Source organism: Phyllobates terribilis, unplaced genomic scaffold (genome assembly GCF_046119375.1).
Source record: "Phyllobates terribilis strain yellow unplaced genomic scaffold, ASM4611937v1 Scaffold_8__6_contigs__length_399053987, whole genome shotgun sequence".
Taxonomy (NCBI): domain Eukaryota; kingdom Metazoa; phylum Chordata; class Amphibia; order Anura; family Dendrobatidae; genus Phyllobates; species Phyllobates terribilis.
In genome coordinates, this window is record NW_027362768.1 from 199,979,284 (window position 1) to 199,990,480 (window position 11,197).

Consider the following 11,197-nt stretch of genomic DNA (forward strand, 5'->3'; position numbering starts at 1 on the left):
AAGAATAGACTTTGTCATTTATTTCCTTACCATGTAAGAGCTCTGCTCGCTGTCAGTGGATGGGCTGCTGCTGGTCTCCATCCAGAGGCCGCACACCCGTCCTCCAGTGCTGCTCTCAGCTGAGCATTTGTTACAATTACAGATGAGTGATTCACAGGACTTTGGGCTAGCGGTATTCTGTAACCTCTAGACGGGAGCCTCGGGGCGGCCCCCTCCCTGCCGCCTTCCCTGTCCCCTCACAGCCGCCATCCTCTCCCTATCCCTGCCGCCATCCCTGTCCCCTCACAGCCGCCATCCCTGCCGTCATTCTGCCCCCTCCCTGCCGCCATCCCTGTCCCCTCACAGCCGCCATCCTCTCCCTGCCGCCATCCCTCTCCCGTCACAGACACCATCCCTGCCATCCCCTCACAGCCACCGTCATTCTGCCCGCTCCTTGCCATCCCCTCACAGCCACCGTCATTCTGCCCGCTCCTTGCCATCCCCTCACAGCCGCCGTCATTCTGCCCGCTCCTTGCCATCCCCTCACAGCCGCCGTCATTCTGCCCGCTCCTTGCCATCCCCTCACAGCCGCCGTCATTCTGCCCGCTCCTTGCCATCCCCTCACAGCCGCCGTCATTCTGCCCGCTCCCTGCTGCTATCCCGGACTCTTCTTGTGATTGGCCAGACTTCGCAGCGCCCCCATCCAGCGGTTACAGAATACTGATGGAGCAGGGTCCTGTGATTCAATTCCATCATCTCTGATTACAATTGTATCCCGTCCACACAATCCTCTGCACCCTAAACTGACACACTGTAACGAAGCAGCAGAGAGATCTGTGCAGCCGCTGCTTGCAGACAATTACCCAGACTAGATAGAGGCCATTAGCGAAGAGCGAAATGATTGATTATATAATTAATAATACAAAAAACAAAATCTCAGCGCCTTCCCTTTACTGCTTTGTACGCTCTGCCTGATAACAGTCTACACATTTAGGAGGGGCCCGGACCCTCATTACATTTTATAGATAGGATTTTTTTTTTTAGTTTGTTGGTAAACTCATCATGAACATCGGAAGAATGAAGCCAGCAGGGGGCGCCGTGCTGCTATTCTATAGCTAGTACAAGGATTTAGTGGGAAGGTGGATGTTGATTGGCCGCCATGAAGCACTGAGCGCCTGAGCTTGGTGTGAACAGTCATCCTGTGCGGACGGAGGCCCTGTAAGTTTAGTAAATGAAGAACAACCACTAACAGGTGCCCCTCCATATGGTCTGCAGAGAGGCTGCGCGTGACAGACATCCGGGGACCGACGGACACAGACATAGACACACACTTACAGACAGGCAGACACACACATACAGGCAGACACACATAGACATAGACACAGACAGGCAGACAGACAGGCAGGCAGACACACACAGACATAGACAGGCAGACACACACACAGACACAGACAGACACACACACAGACCTAGACACACACAGACCTAGACACACACAGACCTAGACACACACAGACCTAGACACACACAGACCTAGACACACACAGACCTAGACACATAAAGACAGGCAGACACACACATACATAGACACACACATACAGACAGGCAGACACACACATACATAGACACACACATACATAGACACATACAGTCATATGAAAAAGTTTGGGCACCCCTATTAATCTTAAGCTTAATGTTTTATAAAAATTGGTGTTTTTGCAACAGCTATTTCAGTTTGATATATGTAATAACTGTTGGATACAGTAATGTTTCTGCCTTGAAATGAGGTTTATTGTACTAACAGAAAATGTGCAATCTGCATTCAAACAAAATTTGACCGGTGCATAAGTATGGGCACCCTTATCATTTTCTTGTTTTAAATACTCCTACCTACTTTTTACTGACTTACTAAAGCACTTTTTTTGGTTTTGTAACCTCATGGAGCTTTGAACTTTATAGCCAGGTGTATGCAATCATGAGAAAAGCTACTTAAAGTGGCCACTTGCAAGTTGTTCTCCTGTTTGAATCTCCTCTGAAGAGTGGCATCATGTGCTCCTCAAAACAACTGTCAAATGATCTGAAAACAAAGATTATTCAACATAGTTGTTCAGGGGAAGCATACAAAAAGCTGTCTCAGAGATTTAACCTGTCAGTTTCCACTGTGAGGAACATAATAAGGAAATGGAAGAACACAGGGACAGTTCTTGTTAAGGCCAGAAGTGTCAGGACAAGAAAAACATCAGAAAGGCAGAGAAGAAGAATGGTGAGATCAGTCAAGGACAATCCTCAGACCACCTCCAGAGAGCTGCAGCATCAACTTGCTGCAGATGGTGTCACTGTGCATCGGTCAACTATACAACGCACTTTGCACAAGGAGAAGCTGTATGGGAGAGTGATGCGAAAGAAGCCGTTTCTGCAAGTACGCCACAAACAGAGTTGGCTGAGGTATGCAAAAGCACATTTGGAGAAGCCAATTTCTTTTTGGAAGAAGGTCCTGTGGACTGATGAAACCAAGATTGAGTTATTTGGTCATACAAAAAGGCGTTATGCATGGTGGCAAAAAAACACAGCATTCCAAGAAAAACACTTGCTACCCACAGTAAAATTTGGTGGAGGTTCCATCATGCTTTGGGGCTGTGTGGTCAATGCCGGCACTGGGAATCTTGTTAAAGTTGAGGGACGCATGGATTCCACTCAGTATCAGCAGATTCTTGGCAATAGTGTTCAAGAATCAGTGATAAATATGAAGTTACAAAATGGATGGATCTTTCAGCAAGACAATGATCCAAAACACCGCTCCAAATCTACTCAGGCATTCATGCAGAGGAACAACTACAATGTTCTGGAATGGCCATCCCAGTCCCCAGACCTGAATATCATTGAACATCGGTGGGATCATTTGAAGAGGGCTGTCCATGCTCGGCGACCATCAAACTTAACTGAACTGGAATTGTTTTGTAAAGAGGAATGGTCAAAAATACCTTCATCCAGGATCCAGGAACTCATTAAAAGCTACAGGAAGCGACTAGAGGCAAAAGGAGGATCTACTAAATATTAATGTCACTTTTCTGGTGAGGTGCCCATACTTATGCACCTGTCAAATTTTGTTTGAATGCAGATTGCACATTTTCTGTTAGCACAATAAACCTCATTTCAAGGCAGAAACATTACTGTGTCCAACAGTTATTACATAGATCAAACTGAAAGAGCTGCTGCAAAAACACCAATTTTTATAAAACATTAAGCTTAAGATTAATAGGGGTGCCCAAACTTTTTCATATGACTGTACAGACAGGCAGACACACACATACATAGACACACACAAACAGGCAGACACACACACACAGGCAGACACACACATACATAGACACACACATACAGACAGGCAGACACACACATACAGACAGGCAGACACATACATAGACACATACAGACAGGCAGACACACACATACATGGACACACACAGACATAGACACACACAGACAGGCAGACACACACACACACAGGCAGACACACAGACATAGACACACACAGACAGGCAGACACACACAGACACACACATACATAGACACACACATACATAGACACACACATACATAGACACACACAAACAGGCAGACACACACACACAGACAGACACACACACACAGGCAGACACACACATACATAGACACACATACATAGACACATAAAGACAGGCAGACACACACATACATAGACACACACATACATAGACACACACACACAGGCAGACACACAGACACACACTTACAGACAGGCAGACACACACATACATAGACACACACATACATAGACACATACAGACAGGCAGACACACACATACATGGACACACACAGACATAGACACACACAAACAGGCAGACACACACACACAGGCAGACACACACATAGACACACAGTTACAGACAGGCAGACACACATACATAGACACACACATACATAGACACATAAAGACAGGCAGACACACACATACATAGACACACACATACAGACAGGCAGACACACACATACATAGACACACACATACATAGACACATACAGACAGGCAGACACACACATACATGGACACACAGACAGACACACACACAGGCAGATACACACAGACATAGACACACACAGACAGACACACACAGACAGACACACACATACATGGACACAGACAGGCAGACACACACATACATAGACACACAGACATAGACACACACTTACACACAGGCAGACACACACAGACATAGACACACACAGACATAGACACACACAGACATAGACACACACATACATAGACACACACATACATAGACACACACATACATAGACACACACATACATAGACACACACATACATGGACATACACAGACAGGCAGACACACACACAGGCAGACACACACATACATAGACACGCACAGACATAGACACACACATACAGACAGGCAGACACACACAGGCAAACAGACACATACATAGACACACACATACAGACAGGCAGACACACACAGGCAAACAGACACATACATAGACACACACTTACAGACAGGCAGACACACACATACATAGACACATAAAGACAGGCAGACACACACATACATAGACACACACATACATAGACACACACAAACAGGCAGACACACACACACAGGCAGACACACACTTACAGACAGGCAGACACACACATACATAGACACACACATACAGACAGGCAGACACACATACATAGACACATACAGACAGGCAGACACACACAAACATGGACACACACAGACATAGACACACACAGACAGGCAGACACACACACACACAGGCAGACACACAGACATAGACACACACAGACAGGCAGACACACACATACATAGACACACACATACATAGACACACACATACATAGACACACACATACATAGACACACACATACATAGACACACACAAACAGGCAGACACACACACACAGACAGACACACACACACAGACAGACACACACTTACAGACAGGCAGACACACACATACATAGACACACACATACATAGACACATAAAGACAGGCAGACACACACATACATAGACACACACATACATAGACACACACAAACAGGCAGACACACACACAGGCAGACACACAGACACACACTTACAGACAGGCAGACACACACATACATAGACACACACATACATAGACACATACAGACAGGCAGACACACACATACATGGACACACACAGACATAGACACACACAAACAGGCAGACACACACACACAGGCAGACACACACATAGACACACAGTTACAGACAGGCAGACACACATACATAGACACACACATACATAGACACATAAAGACAGGCAGACACACACATACATAGACACACACATACAGACAGGCAGACACACACATACATAGACACACACATACATAGACACATACAGACAGGCAGACACACACATACATGGACACACAGACAGACACACACACAGGCAGATACACACAGACATAGACACACACAGACAGACACACACAGACAGACACAGACAGACACACACATACATGGACACAGACAGGCAGACACACACATACATAGACACACACTTACACACAGGCAGACACACACAGACATAGACACACACAGACATAGACACACACAGACATAGACACACACATACATAGACACACACATACATAGACACACACATACATAGACACACACATACATAGACACACACATACATAGACACACACATACATAGACACACACAAACAGGCAGACACACACAGACAGACACACACACACAGACAGACACACACAGACAGGCAGACACACACATACATAGACACACACATACATAGACACATAAAGACAGGCAGACACACACATACATAGACACACACATACATAGACACACACAAACAGGCAGACACACACACACAGGCAGACACACAGACACACACTTACAGACAGGCAGACACACACATACATAGACACACACATACATAGACACATACAGACAGGCAGACACACACATACATGGACACACACAGACATAGACACACACAAACAGGCAGACACACACACACAGGCAGACACACACATAGACACACAGTTACAGACAGGCAGACACACATACATAGACACACACATACATAGACACATAAAGACAGGCAGACACACACATACATAGACACACACATACAGACAGGCAGACACACACATACATAGACACACACATACATAGACACATACAGACAGGCAGACACACACATACATGGACACACAGACAGACACACACACAGGCAGATACACACAGACATAGACACACACAGACAGACACACACAGACAGACACAGACAGACACACACATACATGGACACAGACAGGCAGACACACACATACATAGACACACACTTACACACAGGCAGACACACACAGACATAGACACACACAGACATAGACACACACAGACATAGACACACACAGACATAGACACACACATACATAGACACACACATACATAGACACACACATACATTGACATACACAGACAGGCAGACACACACACACAGGCAGACACACACACACAGGCAGACACACACATACATAGACACGCACAGACATAGACACACACATACAGACAGGCAGACACACACAGGCAAACAGACACATACATAGACACACACATACAGACAGGCAGACACACACAGGCAAACAGACACATACATAGACACACACTTACAGACAGGCAGACACGCACATACATAGACACATACAGACAGGCAGACACGCACATACATAGACACACACTTACAGACAGGCAGACACACACATACATAGACACACACTTACAGACAGGCAGACACACATACATAGACACACACTTACTGACAGGCAGACACGCACATACATAGACACATACAGACAGGCAGACACACACATACATAGACACACACATGCAGACACACACATACATAGACACACACTTACAGACAGGCAGACACACACATACATAGACACATACAGACAGGCAGACACACACATACATAGACACACACTTACAGACAGGCAGACACACACATACATAGACACACACTTACAGACAGGCAGACACACACATACATAGACACACACTGACAGGCAGACACGCACATACATAGACACACACATACAGACAGGCAGACACGCACATACATAGACACACACATACATAGACACACAGTTACAGACAGGCAGACACGCACATACATAGACACACACTTACAGACAGGCAGACACGCACATACATAGACACACACATACATAGACACACACATACATAGACACACACTTACAGACAGGCAGACACGCACATACATAGACACACACTTACAGACAGGCAGACACGCACATACATAGACAAACACACTTACAGACAGGCAGACACACACATACATAGACACACACTTACAGACAGGCAGACACACACATACATAGACACACACTTACAGACAGGCAGACACACACATACATAGACACACACTTACAGGCAGACACGCACATATAGACAAACACACTTACAGACAGGCAGACACACACATACATAGACAAACACACTTACAGACAGGCAGACACGCACATACATAGACACACACTGACAGGCAGACACGCACATACATAGACACACACATACAGACAGGCAGACACGCACATACATAGACACACACACTTACAGACAGGCAGACACACACATACATAGACAAACACACTTACAGACAGGCAGACACGCACATACATAGACACACACTGACAGGCAGACACGCACATACATAGACACACACATACAGACAGGCAGACACGCACATACATAGACACACACTTACAGACAGGCAGACACGCACATACATAGACACATACAGACAGGCAGACACGCACATACATAGACACATACAGACAGGCAGACACACACATACATAGACACACACTTACAGACAGGCAGACACACACATACATAGACACACACTTACAGACAGGCAGACACACACATACATAGACACACACTTACAGACAGGCAGACACACACATACATAGACACACACTTACAGACAGGCAGACACGCACATACATAGACAAACACACTTACAGACAGGCAGACACACACATACATAGACAAACACACTTACAGACAGGCAGACACGCACATACATAGACACACACTGACAGGCAGACATGCACATACATAGACACACACATACAGACAGGCAGACACGCACATAGACACACACATACATAGACACACACTTACAGACAGGCAGACACGCACATACATAGACAAACACACTTACAGACAGGCAGACACACACATACATAGACAAACACACAGACAGGCAGACACGCACATACATAGACACACACTGACAGGCAGACACGCACATACATAGACACACACTGACAGGCAGACACGCACATACATAGACACACACATACAGACAGGCAGACATGCACATACATAGACACACACATACATAGACACACACTTACAGACAGGCAGACACGCACATACATAGACACACACTTACATAGACACACACTTACAGACAGGCAGACACGCACATACATAGACAAACACACAGACAGGCAGACACGCACATACATAGACACACACAGACAGGCAGACACGCACATACATAGACACACACTTACAGACAGGCAGACACGCACATACATAGACACACACTTACAGACAGGCAGACACGCACATACATAGACACATACAGACAGGCAGACACGCACATACATAGACACATACAGACAGGCAGACACACACATACATAGACACACACTTACAGACAGGCAGACACACACATACATAGACACACACTTACAGACAGGCAGACACACACATACATAGACACACACTTACTGACAGGCAGACACACACATACATAGACAAACACACTTACAGACAGGCAGACACGCACATACATAGACACACACTTACTGACAGGCAGACACGCACATACATAGACACACACACTTACAGACAGGCAGACACGCACATACATAGACACACACTTACTGACAGGCAGACACGCACATACATAGACACACACTTACTGACAGGCAGACACGCACATACATAGACACACACATACATAGACACACACTTACAGACAGGCAGACACGCACATACATAGACAAACACAGACAGGCAGACACGCACATACATAGACACACACTTACAGACAGGCAGACACGCACATACATAGACACACAGACAGGCAGACACGCACATACATAAACACACACTTACAGATAGGCAGACACGCACATACATAAACACACACTTACAGATAGGCAGACACGCACATACATAGACACAAACTTACAGACAGGCAGGCACACACATACACTAGACACATACAGACAGGCAGACACGCACATACATAGACACACACTTACAGACGGGCAGACACGCACATACATAGACACATACAGACAGGCAGACACACACAGACATAGACACACACTTACAGACGGGCAGACACGCACATACATAGACACACACTTACAGACAGGCAGACACGCACATACATAGACACACACTTACAGACAGGCAGACACACACAGACATAGACACACACTTACAGACGGGCAGACACGCACATACATAGACAAACTCACTTACAGACAGGCAGACACGCACATACATAAACACACACTTACAGACAGGCAGACACGCACATACATAGACACATACAGACAGGCAGACACACACATACACTAGACACAGACAGACAGGCAGACACACACATACACTAGACACAGACAGGCAGACACACACATACACTAGACACATACAGACAGGCAGACACACATACATAGACACACACTGACAGGCAGACACGCACATACATAGACACACACTTACTGACAGGCAGACACGCACATACATAGACACACACATACATAGACACACACTTACAGACAGGCAGACACGCACATACATAGACACACACTTACAGACAGGCAGACACGCACATACATAGACACACACTTACAGACAGGCAGACACACATACATAAACACACACTTACAGACAGGCAGACACGCACATACATAGACACACACATACATAGACACACACTTACAGACAGGCAGACACGCACATACATAAACACACACAGACAGGCAGACACGCACATACATAGACACACACAGACAGGCAGACACGCACATACATAAACACACACTTACAGACAGGCAGACACACACAGACATAGACACACACTTACAGACAGGCAGACACACACTTACAGACAGGCAGACACGCACATACATAGACACATACAGACAGGCAGACACACACAGACATAGACACACACTTACAGACAGGCAGACACATACATACATAGACACATACAGACAGGCAGATACACACAGACAGACACACACTTACAGACAGGCAGACACACACATACATAGACACAGACAGGCAGATACACACAGACATAGACACATACAGACAGGCAGACACACACATACATAGACACACACTTACAGACAGGCAGACACACACATACATAAACACACACTTACAGACAGGCAGACACGCACATACATAGACACATACAGACAGGCAGACACACACATACATAGACACACACTTACAGACAGGCAGACACACACATACATAAACACACACTTACAGACAGGCAGACACGCACATACATAGACACATACAGACAGGCAGACACGCACATACATAGGCACATACAGACAGGCAGACACACACAGACATAGACACACACTTACAGACAGGCAGACACACACATACATAGACACACACTTAGAGACAGGCAGAGACACACAGACAGGCAGACACACACTTACAGACAGGCAGACACACACATACATAGGCACATACAGACAGGCAGATACACACAGACATAGACACACACTTACAGACAGGCAGACACACACATACATAGACACATACAGACACACACATACATAAACACACACTTACAGACAGGCAGACACGCACATACATAGACACATACAGACAGGCAGACACGCACATACATAGGCACATACAGACAGGCAGACACACACAGACATAGACACACACTTACAGACAGGCAGACACGCACATACATAGACACACACATACAGACAGGCAGAGACACACAGACAGGCAGACACACACTTACAGACAGGCAGACACACACATACATAGA